This window comes from Aethina tumida, chromosome 1 (assembly GCF_024364675.1).
Source record: "Aethina tumida isolate Nest 87 chromosome 1, icAetTumi1.1, whole genome shotgun sequence".
In the NCBI taxonomy this organism is placed as follows: Eukaryota; Metazoa; Arthropoda; class Insecta; order Coleoptera; family Nitidulidae; genus Aethina; species Aethina tumida.
The window spans coordinates 46,373,136-46,392,617 of record NC_065435.1 but is presented as its reverse complement, the minus strand read 5'-3'; the positions used below and the strand labels follow the sequence as shown (position 1 = coordinate 46,392,617).

Below are 19,482 nucleotides of genomic sequence, written 5' to 3'. Positions count from 1 at the left end.
GTTACCGAGACAGAGAAATAAGAAGAGGTGGCTAAGAGTTTACTACTTAAGACAATATTTTCTAGTATTATTAAAAAATTTAGACAGTGGTAACTACGATAAAATTATCTGAGATCGAAAAAAAATCAATAACTGGATAATTTGAATGTCAAAAATAATTAAATCGGATTCGATTTTTAAAATCTAAAATATTTTAGCCATACCTCTTTTATTTAATGTAAACTTTTAAAACAATATTAATTTAGTATTGTTACTTTACACAGTGTTATAAAAACTACTATAATCTTATTCTATAAAATGTTACATATATATTTCTGAGTTGAACTGGACATAAATATAGCAATTTTAATATTGAAAGGGATATAATCATTTTTGACATTCAAATTATTCAGTTATTGATTTGCCAGATTGTCCAAATTAATAATTTAATAATGCCAGAAAACATAATCGATATAAATTCATAGAGAGCAATTAAAAATTATTAAGTAAAAAATTGATTTAATTTTGACAACTGAAAAATAAAAAAATGTGCATTTTTTTTAAGAATAAGTTGATTGAGTTGCATAGTAGACATAACAATAACAGAAAAAACAATAAACATTATAGGTAGTGGCATCCAATTCAAGTAGTATAGTTAATATTTTTAATATGTTCGAATAAATTGTTATAATTATGGCCACTAATGTAATTGCGTTAGAATCTGATAATACATAAATATAGTCAAAAAATAAATGTTCCTAATACTTTTATTTTATATAATGATTTTTTCATTACTGAAAAGTAATAGCATAATAATATTTTTTAAAAATATTAATACGAATTATTGTGCAATTAATTGGATATAATCCCCTATTTATGAAAAAGCCATTAGTTTAAAACATACAATAATTAAACTTTATTAAGCAATTAAAACTAAAATAATATATATTCATACGTGAGTACTGTTAAAATAGCCTGTAGTTCGCTATGCCTTAATTGAAATGTTCCTGAAATAAACTCTAAAAAACAAGACAGGGGGCCCTTTTCGGCTTAATTAAGCACGCTTATCTGGAAAGAACCTTTGTAATAATGCATCATTTATCCCTCTTCGCAGCTTAAATGTTATGAGTCGGTTACGCAACTGCGCATACACATAGGGTAAACTTTCTCAGTTCCCTTTGGCCCTCTTCAGTCGGTCGGAATGTCGTTGACCCCATTAAAATTCGATAACTGGGTGAAATCTGATGGAACCGAAATGTCGAATTTACTGGGTTTTATTATCATTAAAAGTTTTTAGATCCCGTAAATCGCGGCTCTAAAAAGCCCTTATCGGTGTGTGCTTTCAATTTTTGTTTCTGCATTTAGGAGGTGTGCGGTTTTGGGCCAGTGGGATTTTGAACGTTCGTCGGAACTTTCTCAGATAATTTTGAATTTATTAACGTATAATAATAAATCATCTTTACTATTAAATTAACCGTGAACTATAAACTAGATTTAGATGTTTTGGCCTGTGGTTATTTCTAAAATATTGCAGCCAAAACTTTGTTATAACTTACAATTATTTTTAATTTAGAGGTTTTTAAAGCGTGCACCTCGGTTTAAACCTTTATATTATTATTTATTGATGTATATTTATATTGTAAGACCAATATATTTTTCCTACAATATATCCTACGACATTTTTAAACCGGAATTAATTTGGAAACTTCACTTCTAGATTAAAATCAACCAACTGCGAAATTACAACGCCCAAAAGTGCTAGCAATAATTCGGAAAATAATATTAGTCGCATTTTATGGTAATTAATTTTTCTTTAAATTTTAGATGTATCACACAACAGGAAATATAATTCTCATGCATGAAACATGATTTACTTGTTTTTTATAGTTTGCATGTGGACCTGTAGTTATGATTTTCTTTTTTATTGAAACTATAATTTAATTTTATATTAATAAGAGTATTCGTAATAGAAATTGTTGCTATTCCTGCAGAACAACCCATGTTGATAAAAATCAGAAGTCACTGTAATTGAATTTGTTATATTCAAATAAACAAAATCAGCTTGATAAAATTGTGCATAACGAAATCAAAAACAGTCAAAGAAATTAGCAAAACTTCTTGAATGTCACTGATTGCATTTATTATTTCAAAATTTTACATAAGTCTCCCTCAATATCAACGAAGCAGGAATAATATAATTCCCGAAGTTAAAATTTATTCCTGGATTGATTTTTTTGGTATTCATAATTTATGCTCCAGTTCCCCAGAAACAATGTGACAGGATAAAATGAATTCATAATAAGAATAAATTTTCAATTTTTAAACGGTTTTAAGCGAGGCGGAATTATTTAAAATCTGTTTGTACACAGAAGGTGCCATTAAACAAATAAGTCGTTAGAACTTAACAAGAAAAAAAAATAGTATCATAATTCTATGATAAATGTGTTAATTAAAAAAGTTTTCATAGATTTAAAGGATAATTCAGATTAACTTTATGCTCGTGAGCAATTTACATAATATTCGGTTTGAATTTTAGACATCTGGTAATAAAAGGAATTGGAGACGGTGTTTGCGTTGAGAGAGAGTAAAATCAAATTCTATGTTCCAGTTATTTGATACATCAACCCAACAAAAGGTAATATTACCGCGATTTTGGAATATTCTTAGATAGTTTTGATACGTAACTGAGAGTGTGACGAAACAGAGTATACTATAATATGAAACTATCAACAAAAACAAAAAAAGCAGTTTACCTACCAAACAGCTTCGTTTTACAGCAAAATCACAATCAAAACAGTCGTAAATATTTTGAAATTCACTTGTATTTCAAAATAAAAATATCATCAATCATAATTTTGAGATAAGCATTAAAAAAAAGTTTTTAGATCATATCTCTCACTAATTAATTTAATGTATAGATGTTAATTAGAGATAATTTAAATGCTTGCAAGTAACTTACATAATATTTGGCATGAATTTTAAACTTCTGGTTGTAAAATCAAGATCAGTTTTTGATACATTTACCTACCAAAATGTAATGTAACAGCGAATTTAGATTATTTTTAGATATTAGAGAATTCTTAAGAAAAACTGTGAGTATAAAAATATCAACAAATACAAGAGAAGCAATTTTAAAAGATTATTGATCATTTTTTCATATAAATTACCTTTTGATTAAAGTTTTCCACTGCTTATAATTTAATTTATATTTCTTAATTAGAAATAATTCAAACGTAATTTTTTGCTCTAGAGTAATTTAGACAATATTCCGCTTGTATTTTAAATATTTGGTAATAAAGAGAATTGGAGACAATGTATTTGTGCCGAGAAAGTTATTATGTTCCAGTTATTTGATACATTTACCTATCAAAATGTAATATTACAATTATTTTATAATATTTTCAGATATTTTAAACACTTAAGTAAGACAGGGTATACTATAATTTGAAAATATGAAGACAAGAGAAACAATTTATGCGCCGAGCAATTTTATTTTACAGTGTAACAAAATCCTGAATATTGAAAGAGACGTAAATATTTAAAAGAACCTTTTATTTAAAAATAAGGATAATATCAATATTTATTTTTGAAATAAATATGTTTTAATTAAAAAAAAGTTTCAGGTCATAACCTTCAGTGCTAATAACTTAATTCATATTTTTAGACATCATTCAAATGTAAACTTTATGCTTTTGAGAAATTTACATAATATTCGGTTTGAACTTTTTACTTCTGATAATAAAAAAAAAGAAGACAATGTATATGAGCTGAGCAAGTAAAATTAAGTTCAGTTATTTTTAGATATAATGAATATTTAAGTAAAAATGTGGCAAAACAAAGGATACTATAATATGAAATTATGAACAAAGACAAAACAAGCAATTTACGTTAGCATAACATATTTTGTTTGAAAATAAAAATAAAATCAATTTTATTTTTTAAGTAAATAACGTAGTAATTAAAAAAGTTTTCAAATCATACAAATTACCTAGATCATATATCATATCTATTAGTAATTTAATTTATAGATCTTAATTAGAGATAATTCAAAGGTAACTTTATGCTGGTGAGCAATTTATATAATACTCGGATTGAATTTTAGACATCTGATAATAAAAGTAATTTGAGACAATGTATTTACGAAGAAAGTATAATCAAATTCTATGTTTGGGTGATGTGATACATCTACCTACCAAAATTTAATATTACGAAACAAAGTATGCTATAATATGAAACTATCAAAAAAGACAAGAAAAACAGTTTATTTACCAAGCAATTTAGTTTTACAATGTTTGAAAATTGCAACCCTCCATATTGTAAATATTTAGAGAGGCTTCTATTCGGAAATAGAAATATTAGTCATATTTTTATGATAAATAATGGGTCAATTATAAAAGTTTTCAGGTCATATACATCACTGCAAATAGATGCAATTATAGATAATTCAGATGTAACTTCAGAAACTCAAATTCTACGTTCATTTGCGTACCTAAATTTAATACTACAGCCATTTTAGAATATTTTCAGATATTTAGGATACGTAATTGAGAATTTGACGAAACAAAGTATACTATAATATGAGAATATCAATAAAGAGAAGAAAAGCAACTTACCTATCAAGTAATTTAGTTTTACAGTGTATCAAAATTACAAGCATCCATATTACGAAACAGTCGTAAATATTTATAAAGACACGTGTATATGAAATTGAAATTTGCACCTTGATTTTAGAGAGCTCTGCAAATTAAAATTTTTAATTGAAAATTCTTAATAAATAAACTCCGAACGATGTTTTAATATATTCCAACAGCACTTGAAACTCTAGACCAGCACTGAACATTTAATATTGTATTCTAGATGGGTGAAAATTTATTTTATGTTTATTAACTAGTTAAAACCTTGAATAAATAACTTTCCTTAAACATTTTTAATATGTATATTAAAACGATTAAAAAAGCAGCAAAAAATGACAAAAGCATGTAATAAATTGTTAAATATCCTTTTATAAACCGACCTAAATAAAAAGTAATTACCTGTATCATAATACATCCTCTTATCTTACATATACATTTTTCGAAAGTAAATGTTAGACTGACGACCTTAAATTAAATTGAACCCAATAAAATAAAACCGGATACGTTTATAAAGACCGTAATACAAGATATTAAAATTTTTATTGCTTTTAAGGGAGTCAGTTTGTAATCTTTGAAATCGTATACGTACTAGAATTAAAATCAATAATATGAAGGTTATTAAGGAATACCAGACTACTAAATAATTCATGATAAATATCACCACGTTTTTATCATTTTTATGAGTTCATTGTAATTTGTCAAAAATTATTTTATGAACTACAAATGAATGTGTCGTTATTTTTAGATACTAATTCATCATCAATTTACAATAGTACGGTATTGTTTATTAAATAGCAAAATAGTTTATTTCATGTAATAAATTATCGTAAAATCAATTCAAGTCATTTTTATTAATATAAATAGACAAATGTAATCGTGATGATTAATTGACTTAAACTATAAATAATATATGTACTTTTACAATCAATGTCTGAGATCTTAGAACTTCACATATATGAAATATTGATTTAGAAAGGTTTTATAATTGTCGAAATATTTTGTATCATAAAATAAGAAATACGAAAGAAAGTTAAAACTGCATATTTCTACTCGATAACAAAATAACAATTTAATCAATTTTCAAAGGTAAATGTCGTGATGAAAATAAAGATGAAAGAGCAAATTGAATATCGACAAAATTAATAATAAAAATGTAAATGTCATAAAAAGCCTCATTATGTCGAAGACTATTTGTATGAAATGAAAATATACATAATCATATTTCCAGTAACACTCAAATAATAATTTTGATAGATGTTTTATTCCAAATATTATGAAATTTCAATTTAGACATCTAATTACGAGAACCGATCAGAAAGTATTGATTACTGAGGAAATTTGAGTGTGAGATTATGAACGTTAGTAATTGTAGGTTACGTTTTAATTCACAGTGTCGTTTTTTTTTTATAAAAATTTATTAAATTACTTTTTGTTTCTTACAGTTTTCGTATTTCAACGTGCGTTTGTCATTTCGTCCCTTTAATGTTAACTGCCAGAAATTTTAGCATATACTTTTTCTACTTTAACTTGTCATTTATAAAATACTTGTTTATGAAATACATACGCTTTACAAGCAAAATGTACACTCGAAGCATGAACGAGCATCATAACATAAAATTTCAGAATTCTATACGTCAATCAACTTAATACTGCCGGTGACAGGTTGAATATATCGAATTCACTTGGAAAATGTACTGATTATTCGGCAAAATTTCATTTTCACGAGCAAATTCCCCGCTTCAATGAAGCATTTATTATATATAAAATCGTGCTTGTTTGTAATCAAGTTATATTCGCGCAGAATTATTTTATTTTAAATTAAAAAACTCGAAGACAAACGAAATTCGCCATTAAAAACACAAGAAAAACCTTCTTTTATCTGATACACTGTGAAAGTAATAATTAAAAGTATTCCACAAAAGTCCAATTTAGGATCAATTCCTTGAACGTCAATTCAATATTATCCATCACTTCGTACAATTTCTTCGTGAGATTAGAGCTGTCACGTGGAAAATCCGTAATATTGTTGAGTTCTTGAAATAGAATTTTATTGGTTTACGCACAATGAAAAGAGTAGCAATTATCAAATTTGTATATCTAATCTTTCTAATTAAATATGAAAACTTAATTAATTTCATTCATCATTTCTTAAGAAAAATACGAACTGGGTGTGCATTTTTGACAATATGTCCGACTGGAATTGTGGCAAAATTTTAACACCTGTTAAAATTGAAATTAATTATTGAAATTGCACAAATTATTTAAAAGAACTGTGAAACATTTAGGTATAGGAAATTATAATTTTTCTTTTTGAAATTTTTTAAATGTTCTACTCTTCGCCGTATTTAAGGATATGTTTTGATCGAGTAAATAAAAATAATATTTCTTAGGGAAAAATTATTTTTTTCAAATTTTTAGACTCTCTGTCTTCTTATCTGAGGTCAAACGAATATCCATCCACTAACCATCTTCTCACAGTTCTTGAACTAATTTCAGTAAGTCCCATTTCCTCCAAATTGGCGTAATTCTAGTTAACGATAAGATTGAATTGTTTTCTGACTTTCGAATTATCCAGTTACCGATTTATTTTCAAGTTCTTCGTACTCAGACAATTTTTTGTCGTAGCTACCACTTGTTTCTCTAAATTTTTTAATAATACAGGAAGCAATTGACTTATAATTTTTTGTCACCTCTTCTTATTTTTCTCGAATGCTGAATTATAATTTTTTTTATGGTTCACTGCTGTAGATTTCCTCAAGTTCAAAATTATTTTTGGTATCCAAATTTTCTATTTAAAATACTGCATATTAACTATTTAGTTTTAAATTTATATTTTTTATTTCACAGCAGAAAATGAAATTAATTTCCGCATTTTCTGTTCGTTACAGCCCACGTCGTAACATTTGCCCATATCAGATATTAGTTTTAATTGCTGTTGCGACCAGATTATCAGGTGGACAAAAAAATTCGATTAAAAGCTGTCAGATTATAATCGCGCCACGAAAAAAAAAATAACCCACATCGGCCGGCAGTTCGTCACACATGCACCAGTCCCGACATCGGAACGAATCAAATTTCGCAATTATCGTCACGTCACACGGAAAATGACAAACGAGTTCTTGTCTACACTCACCCCCGCCCATTACCCCGGGTCGATTATGGAGCCGGAGAAATTATCTACCGATGTAATGCGACTTGGCACATGTTACACCGCCATTGTTGCCCCATAATTGAATTGCACACACTTCGCGCCTGCTTATGCGAGCATGTAACTCAATTTATTTCCTAATTTCATTACGGCCGCATGCAGCGCATTAGACAGAACCCGCGGACCATTTACGGACGCCCGCGGGCCAGGTTTTCGTATTTTTTCAATTCCACGTGCCAAAGGAAGAAATATAAATTTTAAATTCTTTGTAAGCCGCAATTTTATGTCTGGATGGCGCTAATTTAGCTGCTACGTTTAGTACGTGTACCAGTTTTAAATTTGGCGGATGCGCCTCATTACTTTCGGTTCGTTAAAATTCTAAAATAATGGCAATTTATTTAAATATTTTTCTTTACTATTTTATATTTGTTTAATAGTATTATAAATATATATATCTTGATATATTATATACAATATATCTTATGCAAACTTAAATTAATTTCTTCGAGTTCCTCCGCTATTTTTTTAAATTGAGATAATATTATATATATATATATATATATATATATATATATATATATATATATATATACGATGCGTAACAATTATTATTTAAATATACAAATTAAAGTACCTGTAATGGTATATAGGAAAATTAATAAATAATAATAATAATAAAATATTTCAGTATTTACTGCATAAAATTGTAAAATTTGTAATTTTAATTTAATTTAATATAACTGAAAAATAAATAATTTCGCTGGATTAATTTCACTACCCATTCGCCATTAAAAAAATATATAAATGGATGCGTCCACATCAATCAATATTTTTATTTGGTATTTAATTTTGTTTTTATTTTATTAAAAATTCTAAATATTAGAATATTTAAACTATATTAAATTTGGTGAATGTCACATTAGTCTCCGTTCCTTAAAATACAATAATTATTAATCATATATTTCAGGTTTTTTATTATTAATGTATATTTAATTTTATTTACTATTTATATAAATATTTAAAAATATTAATTTAAGTTAGCATATCTAAGGACATATAGGAAAATTAATAAAAAATAATAATAATAAAATATTATTGTATTTACTGCATAAAATTGTAAAATTTGTAATTTTAGTTTAATTTAATATAACAGAAAAATAAATAATTTAGTTGGATTAATTTCACTACCCATTCGCCATTAAGAAAAAATATATAAACTATAATTCAACAAGAATAAATATATTATTTTTTTATTTTAACATATTGAATATTAAATTAACATATTTTCTTTTTTTAATGGGTTACAAAAAATAATTAATTCAAGAGAAGAAACTACTACAGTACTATAAAATAATGAAAATAATAATACCCAGATAATCAAAATTATTTTATAATAATATACTATATTTTATGGCGGATGCGCAACATTGATCTGGGTTGTTTAAATAGAATAAAAATGGCATTTTATTTCAACATTTTTATCGTTATTGCATATTTAATCTTATTTATTATATATATATATATATATATATATATATATATAAAAGAATAGTAAAATATTAAAATAAGTAACTGATACATAAAGTAAATTAACTTTTTTTAACAACTTAATACCCCTGTATTAAATTGTAAAATTATCAGTTTTATTATTATTATTGTATGTACCATAAAATAAATATGCAAACTTAAAATATAATTCAACAAATATATTAATTTTCTATGTTATAATTTAGTAAAGTAAAAAATTGTATAATATAAAAAACTAAATATTATTTAGCACATTAGTCATCTTATTTACTGTGACTTATAATTATAAAAATATAATTTAAAAAGTAGTTTGGGCCAATTTTTTAAAAAATGATAAAAAATATACTTAAAAATTGCAATTGATATTGAGTTTTAATTAATTTTTTTAAAATAAATTATATTATTGTTTAAAATTTGGCGGATGCGCCACATTTATTTCAGATTATCAAAATATAATAATAAAGGCAGTATTTTTATTACATTTTATATTTCACCATTTCTATTCCTGTTCTGTTAAAAAAAATTAATAATAATTATAATATAAATATAATTTTTAATTTAAAAATTATATTTTTCATTTTCTATACCCATCGAAAAACGTTTGATCCCACTGAATTTTGAGAGAGACATTTTATATGACAGAGACAGTAAAAGTGTCTAACTACGTGGCAAATATGCCGACTTTTACTGACTCTGTCGTGCTTGATATCTCTCTCAAAAGATAGTAGGATCAAACGGATTTCGATGGGTATATTTTGATGTAAACAAAAAATAAAATTTGGCACATTTGTTAATTAGTGAATTAAAAAATTTATTTGTGTAAATAATTTCTCCGAAGAAAAAAGCTATGAACTGCTGAGAAATTGGAAGTTTTGCATACGGTACGTTACGTTACGTAGGAAGTGTCATATATAATGGACATAAATACATTTCTGTGTATTTGTAGAGAAATTATCAGATGCGGTAAACTTGGGAATTCACTATTATATTCACCGCAGCTGGCTCCGTTTCTTATGTCATGCCTGAGATACTTTACGAGGTCTGAGGATTTCCAAGCGAAATGTTTACCTCGCTAAATACGAATGCGCTCCACCTAAGTATTCGTTTGCATTATTCACGGGTATTTAGACGAAATGAGTATTTAAATGGTATTTAATAATACATTTGAAATCATTTAAGTGCATTTCAAAAATAAGAGAGGGATTTTACACTCTTGTTGTGCGGATTTGAACGGGATTCACAATATTGATAGGTAAGTGAAAATTTTCCGTCCTTGAAACTGGAATAATACATGGGGAAACAATTTAATAAATTGAATGAACGTCAATAACATGAGGCGCATTCTAATATAGGAGGCGTCAATTTTATTAACTCTAGGAAATCAAGTCAAATTTCATTCACATAACATCAGGCGGCAATAAAAATTACATTAGTTCATAGATTTTCAGAAATTTCATACGTCTCATTCTCTCCGAAACTAATACTTTCCGGAAAGAAAATTTTGCGTAAAATTCAAAAATGTTAATGCTTTTAGCCTTCGTATAGCTATTTTTTATGTAAATTTAATTATAGAGGAAATGCAGATGAAAATTTTATAAATAATTCAGACCTATCTACTATCAGACATTCGATAAACAATCTCATTTAATCGAAAACGTCTCATAATGATTTTTATGATATAACTAAAACTAAATCAAATCAGTCGCTTTCTTTTTTCACGTTGTTGATTTCTTTTCAATTTAAATAATTTTAATATAAAGTTATGTTCACTGTTTGTACTGAGAACAGTGTGTGATTTTTTTCCTTCTTGTAATCAGTTTCTCGTATAACTGTCCAACAATAATCACAAACTATTCCCTATTTCCAATAATCCTGACACCTTATTTCCATAATAATTAAATTTTGTTGACAATGTTCACTTTGTTCATCAATTTCAGATCCTGAATTAGAAGGAAAATAAACTAGATGAGATGATAAAAATGTATTTTTAAGAACATATTAATATCTAAAGCATAATAGTCTGAAAAGTAGTAAATTCTTAACAAATTTTACATAATTATCAACGCTCGTGTTTCCGACAACCAAAACCGTGCGTCATTTTGTTTTAATTCCTGTTCTAATGGATCTTCTACTTTTAGCCTACGGATTGGGGAGTCTTTAAACAAACATACATTAATATTTTACTAAGACAGTTTAGGAAAAACGACGATAAGATATTGAAATTCAGGGCTACCAACATCTTCGGTTTTTTATTAGGCCAAGATTTAAAGGGAGAGGATTTAACGTAACTCTGCTTGCTTCGAGAGCTGGATTAGCAAACATTCATGAACTACTTCGAACTCCCTTTTTACTGGCCAAATTAGACGTATATAATATTCTGATCCGGCCCATCGAGATGATAAACTTGATGACAAAGAAAATAAGTAATTTTTGCCTGAAAATTTAAATCCTAGTTTTCTCATTGATTAAAAGTTGGAAAAGAAATACTCAGTTCACATAATCATCAAACTAGTTATGGAGTCAAATGTTCGTTCACCCTTTTTCTATAATTAAAAAAGTTAGACTAAATTGTTATAAAAATACCGTTCTTACCCAGCAATATGACCATTAAAATTTTCGAATTCCACATAAAATTTCCCTATAGAAAACTTCATTGCTCGTACAAACTATCACAAATGGCGTAAATCTTTTAATTAGAAACATTAAAACGAATAATTAGTCAGCAAACGATTGGTAATCTGTTCAAAACGTGTAAAATTCACAGTTACGCGAAGCAAAATGCGAACCGAAAACAATAAATTAACGCCGCAAATAACAACAACACTCATTACTCATGTATTGCGTTCTCAAAAACATAATTCAGCAGAAAGCCGCAACTCGTCGAGAACTTTCGTAACAAACCTGGGTACAATTCCCAGTTGAACCCTTTTCTAAATAGGTATACGATTCCGCCCGCATTGCATTAAACCACGATATTACGTTGGAAAGTGAGCTCCGTTTAATTGTTTGTTAAGATAGTTCGGAATTGCCAGATTTGAATAATGGAATACATTTCACGCATCTTGAGTCACGCAATTCAATTTTAAATCTAATCGAAATTTAGTTTCGGCGTCGATTTACTATACAAATAAACAACAATGAGTTTAAGAAACGTTTATTTGCTGGTACATAAATATTGACGGTCGGAAAAAATATATATAAAAAAATTGTGAAAAATGGTTTTTCGATTGAAATCCTTTTGGGAATTTCGTCGAACATGATTTAGCTGCTACACCGTGCGACGTTTCCCTTAAGTTAAATTTTGTTGTTCCCTGTTATTTAAAAATTCGTCGTACTAAGAATATTGCCTTGCATTATTGATGACGCTAAAATTGGCAATATCATAAAGTATTTGTATACGACGCCTCGAAATCCAATTAATTTTGCCGTTTCACTCGATCATGTAAGAATATACTTGCGAACAAACAGGAGGTATAAAATTTTATTGACATTTTATTCTCCATTAACTCTTGCTAAATACGGTGTTAAACCTACGTGCCTTCGAATTCACCTATAAAGTTAAATCTACACGTAAAATTAATAATAAAGAAAACCGATTTAAAAGTATTTCACCTTTTATTATGTATAAAATACAAAATGGCAACTGTATAGGTGATCAATAATCACAGATTCGATTTTTGTACGTTTTGTAAGAAGGAAAACGGGGTAATCCCAATATTGTGAGCATGTATATAAACTTAATGGATTTATTGATCTTTCTCCTTTACAAAGAACCTTCCGAAATGATTATATATCGTTCTTCTTCTGCGATGGTTAATATTTTCTTACAAATCGCTTTGACAAATCGGTATCTTGCTTTCATCGATAAAAGCATTCAATTTGCTCTAATAATGCACCATAATAAATGCTGGGCTATAAAAATTTTGTTTTGTTACATACGTGAGGTCCCAAAAACGTATTTTTGACAAAGGAATTGTTTGGCCATTGTTTACTTTTATGTCAGAAGAATTGGTGCATATTTCAAAAGTACAAACAATGCCGAATTTTTAAATTGTTCTTCGTATAAAAATATATTCATAATAACTGTTATCAGACCCCACAACACAGACCATTTGATATAATCGATCATTACTGTTATTAGTGGAGATCCTATTATGACATCAATTTGTATATACACAACGTTAAAGTTGATACATTTCTATCTGGACTTATCAGATAAGCGGGGTAGTTTTATTAACACGCTAGTGCAATAATTGAATTTGTTGATATGTTTTGAATTGCTTACATACACAAAACATAAATTTGCGTCAATGCTGATGCGATAATATTGATATGACGGTTCCAATATTAGAAAGATTGCAAACACGTTTCATTTGTCACGATTAATTTTATTTAATGCACTTTATTCAATACAATAAACAAAATGTAACTGGAATAATTTAGTGGAATATGTAAATGCGGTGCGAATAAATTTTTATTCAAATAAGTAAGACCGAATTACGTGCCATGGAACAATTATGATCGACTAAATACGACCATATTTTTAATTGCGTAGTTGAAATGTTGAATTATGGATTTTTAAATGAAACAAGTGGTTCTACTTCAAATTTTGGTGAATAAATATACAGATATTTATCGATAGTAGAGCTACGAGTTTCGGCTAAATTTCAACATGCTCTCCAACAACATTAAAAACACTCAGAACTTCTGAAATATTTGCATCCTATTTAAAGTTTAAATTCACTGATAGAGTCTATTAAATGCGGCAATTTTTTCTTTAAAATTACAAATTGCGTCTCATTCGGAAATTCCTATACTTAAATTGAAATTTCTCATTTCTTTAAATATATTTTGCCATAGAGAAACTTCCAATGAAATTTAATGAACTAGTATGTTGAACGTAGTTGCACTTTCAAAGGAAAGCTTATTCGATTGAAATCAGTTTAAGGACGATGTTATGCAATAGGAAACATCATTATTTTTCGTACTTCATAATCTTGACATATACTTTTTTGTGTCTAAGGCTAGAACAAATTTGAGTTTTGGACTAACGAAGATCATATTGACAATCGATCGGACGTATTAAACATGAAGTTTTGTATTATTATGTGCCGATGGAGGAACTATCGGTAAAATTATCCAAGTAAATAATGTCCGTTGACGTCCGTGAAAAATCGATCTGAATCAAGCAAACAAACGCACGTAGAGCGGGTCAAATTAAAATAAACTTAACACACCCTTATCCGGTCTCGTTTTCCTGTAAATCAAAAATTGTACTTAAAATAATGCTCCCCTATAACAAATTTCAGTGTTAAACATTCAAAACAGCCCACAATTTGTATGAGAAGTGCAAATGGTTAATATAATATACATTGTTAATTATGTCAAGCTTATCTAGCTCCTGGAAATGTGTATGTCAGGTGGTGAATATGCAAATAAAGCAAAATCATGAGTTGCTTTCGTATTTGCTCTGTATTTTCCCTTTTCATTAGTCGTTGTTCATTCCCTGAATTGTAATACAGAAAGGAAGTCTTCCTTCATCGCATTGTTTAGCCTTGGATTAAGCGGCCGACACAGACCAGGTCTCCGGTAACAGCTTTGCCACGACTGACGAGATAAATGAGGTATGTCCAGAATTTTTTTGTGGATGTTCCCGGTTTTCGCCTTTCGCAGATTTTTTCGTGAATAATTATACGTATACAATGTAAGTGCACATGGACAAGGACATGTGACGTAAATGATAATAAATTTGGACCGGGCACAGAGATGCTTATCGTTAATTAATTTAATGGTTCATAATTTTTATCAGAAATGAAAAATAATTAAATGTGGGAGGAAACTTGTGTAAACTTTTCTAATTCTAAGCCACACAATCGAACTAATTAATTACATCGAAATGGCCCAGTATGTGGCTTCATGTACTAAATTAGTTATAATTGATGGAACATTAATTGATTTAACTCAAGTTTTTTTCTTTTAGGGACAAAGAACTTTTAACAACTAAAAGCGTTCCCTTTGTTCACAATTGAGAACTGGATTTGGTAAGTGGAAAGAAATTGTGGAATAAAATGGAATCCCCCACCTGGAGATTTCCATCAGGAGTTGAAATACACCTAGGAACAGTAACCTCTGTTATTTGTTCTTAAGAAAAGCAAAAAGAATTAACGACCGAGGAAGCACGTTTAATAACATTTAACAAGAAACGGTTGTTAACTTTTTAATAGAAATAAAAATAATTAAATGTAATGGGAAATTTTTCTAAACTTTTCTATTTTTAAGTCCTTCAATCAATCTACACTGCACGTCTTTTGAAATGGGTAATTGAATTTACCAGATTAAATAGATTTAAAAATATTTTCAGTATGTTTTATTTTGACCAGCAATATTATTTGAATATTCTCAGCTATAGACACTCAGAATATTAAATTGTTGCAATGCCAATAGTATTCTGATTTTTGGAATAATTCAAATTATCCACTCCAAAAGACCTGCGGGATAATTAAATCAATAGAGCCCAGTGTGTGGTTTCATAGAGTAAATTGATTATAATTGATAGAACATTAATTGATTTAACTCAAGTTTTTTTTCTTTTAGGAACAAAAAACTTAGTTCTAACAACTAAAAGCGTTCCCTTTGTTCACAGTTCAGAACTGGATTTGGCAAGTGGAAAGAAATTGTGGAATAAGATGGAATCCCCCATCTGGAGATTTACACCAGGAGTTGAAATACACCGAGGAACAGTAACTTCTGTTATCTGTTATTAAGGAAAACAAAAAGAATTAACGACCGAGGAAGCACTTTTAGTAATATTTAACAAGAAATCGTTATTAACTTTTTAATAGAAATAAAAGTAATTAAATGTAATGGGAAATTTTTCTAAGCTTTTCTATTTTTAAGTCTCTCAATCAATCTACACTGCACGTCTTTTGAAGTGGGTAATTGAATTTCCCAGATTAAATAGATTTAAAAATATTTTCAGTATGTTTTATTTTGACCAGCAATATTATTTGAATATTTTCAACTCTAGACGCTCAAAATATTAAATTGTTACGATGCCAATGGTATTCTGATTTTTTAAATAATTCAAATTATCCACTTCAAAAGACGGGCAGCATAATTTGTTGCAATGCCAATTGTTTTCTGATATTTGGAATAATTCAAATTATTCACTTCAAAAGACGTGCAGGATAATTAAATGAATATAGTCCAGCGTGTGGTTTCATAGAGTAAATTGATTATAATTGATAAAACAATAATTGATTTAATTAAGTTTTTTTCTTTTAGAAACAATAAACTTAGTTCTAACAATTAAAAGCGATTTCTGTTCACGATTCAGAACTGAATTTGGCAAGTGAAAGGAAATTGTGGAATAAGATGGAATCCCCCATCTGGAGATTTACACCGGGAGGTGAAATACACCAAGGAACAGTAACCCCTATTGTTTGTTCTTAAGGAAAACAAAAAGAATTAACGACCGAGGAAGCTTGTAAAGAAAGGATAAAGACTCTCGTAAACTATCAATAGTATCTTAATAAGGCTTTAAGAATGCAGATAGGTTCTATTAAAGGGTGTGGGTGGAATATTATCGGGGATAATTTATTTCCTTAAAAAATTTCAAGTGCCATAAAAAATAATGGGTCGTTTCTTTCACTCTTTAATCCTTAACCGTCCTTGAAATGTAAACTTCGATTATATTTACCGTTGGAAGAAATGCAAGATTCCTTGTCGACGTGAAATTAGGAAAGCCTATTTTTACCAAATGGCGACAACTTTAATTAACAGTAGTTATGAAAACTAATTTGATATATTGTCCGTATGAATGCAAACTTTTCATTAATTCAGCATGTACAATGTGAGCTGAATTACATAATTAATTACATCTATTCACGAAATAATATGTGAAGATAAATCAGATACAGAGCACCATATTTTCCGTATTGTAAAATGCATTAGTGATTCAGTTGATTAATGGAAAACAAGTCTGCACTATTCGAACCTCCATCAACACGTGCGGGCGTAAAAGGAACATTTTTCAGTCAGCATTCACCTGGCCGTAAGGCAAATAAATTGGTGTAAATGGGCGCGTTGTGCAACCTTAACAATCGTTATTGGGTCTTCGTATATCACAAAATACAAACCGTCTGTCGGGTGTTTTAAAACGGCACAATAATGAAAAGCAACAAATCCACTTACATTTTGGTGAGGATGGTGATGGTGGTGGTTGTGCTGGGGGGACTGTTGTGGTGAACCCGGAACCGGCGGCGAGGCAGGCTGGGGCGTGGAGGATCTCTGTCGCAGTCGGGCTAGGGCGGTCCTCAGTCCCTCCGTTATAGAGCCGCTGCCGCCGCCACGGCCGCCCGCATCTCCATACGCCCGGCCACCGTTGGCGCTGCCGGTGCCGCCGCCGCCCAAGAAACTGACGCCATCACTGCTGTAAATGTATTATTTTTTTATTAAATGATTCGTGCGGTACACAATTGAAAAATAGGTTTATTTATTAGGATAAATTTTCTTCGGAAACGTTTTTGTTTGTTTTTTTTTTTTTCCAGCGGTTATCCAATATGATATATTAATCCTGTTATCCCTATATGGAACAACGTTTTGTTCTGAATAATGATCAGCATTCGGACGTTTAGATGGACGTATGCGTGTAAAAGAGCTTTAGACGGACGTAGCACGGTTGGTAGGTGTAAACAACATGTGTCGACCCAAAGGGATACTTAACAAGATAATCACGAGAGATAATTAATCACCCTTCATCCGACAAACAATTAATTTGAATAAGCAAGCAGCAGTTGTTATTAAAACGACGAGAGTCTAACTCTTTAATTTCAAGCTCAGGAAGTTTAGACAACAATTCTTTTTTGAACAGAACTTCCTCAAACTCGTTAGTTATATTTTCCTTAGAACTCGTGAATAATTCTTTGAATATTCACTGGTCTTAAGTAGAAATTCATTGAAACACCTACTAACATTTACGTTACGATGAGCAAAATATAATTGGTATAGCTAGTAGTTATACATCGTACTTCTCAAATAAGTTAAATTAGTACTCCAGCGTTAATGGTTATCCAATTAAAATTTTGCTTCACCGTATTTAAGGCGGAATATGATTCCTCTAGGTTTGTCGTATTCGAAAACGATTTATGTATGTATCTAAACGTATAACATGCATCAGTGAACGTTTACGGTCCAACCCTAAAATGTATTTTCAATTTAATTCGAGTGCACATCTCAAATATGTATTTAACTTGTGTGTGTCCAATTTATTCTCTTCAATAAATTCTAGTCTTCAAAATTAATTCGTCGTCATATCCATCTGGTTTGGTGGTTTATCAACAAATAACATTGCGTTTACGTTTAAAATGATATGACAACTTTCTTTAAAATAATTTTTTTTCATCATTTTTTGTTAACTGAAACCAATTCATGCTACGAGAAGTTGTGAGTTTCCTTTCAGAATTAAACTGTTTATTATGTAAAAAATAAATACTAATCATATGAAAAAATATCTGGTAAAAATTTTTATTTAACATTTTGAAGCTTTCATTTAGATATATCGTTCAAGTTACTGAAAGAAGCTCACTTCTGTGAGTATTTAGTAGGTAGTCAATACGTAAAATTAAATCATCAAAATCTTTCTTGGAGTTAAAACTTTTTTTAATACGATCAATAAAAGACTCATTTAAAATGCGTGCAAGGAGAGAAATGGCAATTGTCAAATGCCTAATTTTGTTATCTCCATTTAATTTATGCGAAATCCATTTATCCAACTTTTTTACGAAATTCATTGCTTTCAACCCTCTTTCTAATGGTTAATTCATCACAGTTTAAAGATTGGTCTATTTGCAAATATTTTACATGAGATACTGTTTAACTTCTTCATTGCTACAGATTTCTGGCCAACTTAAGAACACCATAAGGAGAAGACATAAAAGAAGACAATATAACCACTGACTGTGCTGTAACAGATCCCTTATTGAATGCAACACATCGTAGAGATCGACTGAAATTCAACTTGACTACTTGACGAAGTAAATTTTAAGTTAAATTCAATTGAACATCTATGGGACCATATGGAAAGACAAATAAGAGCACTTCAAGCACCACCAAATACCGTAAACCAACTAAAGGAAAAGATTATATATATATATATATATATATATATATATATATATATATATATATATATAT

At 28.8% G+C, this 19,482-nt stretch overlaps 1 protein-coding gene across 3 annotated transcripts in view; it reads right to left on the bottom strand.

Moving 5' to 3' along the window:
* LOC109599248 (uncharacterized) overlaps positions 1-19,482 on the bottom strand; it is a 115,795-nt gene that overhangs the window by 91,035 nt on the left and 5,278 nt on the right. For all 3 annotated transcript variants that reach the window (XM_049960978.1, XM_049960980.1, XM_049960979.1), the window contains exon 2: positions 17,482-17,719. The gene's annotated coding sequence lies outside the window, so the exon portion shown is untranslated. The remainder of the gene's footprint in view (positions 1-17,481; positions 17,720-19,482) is intronic.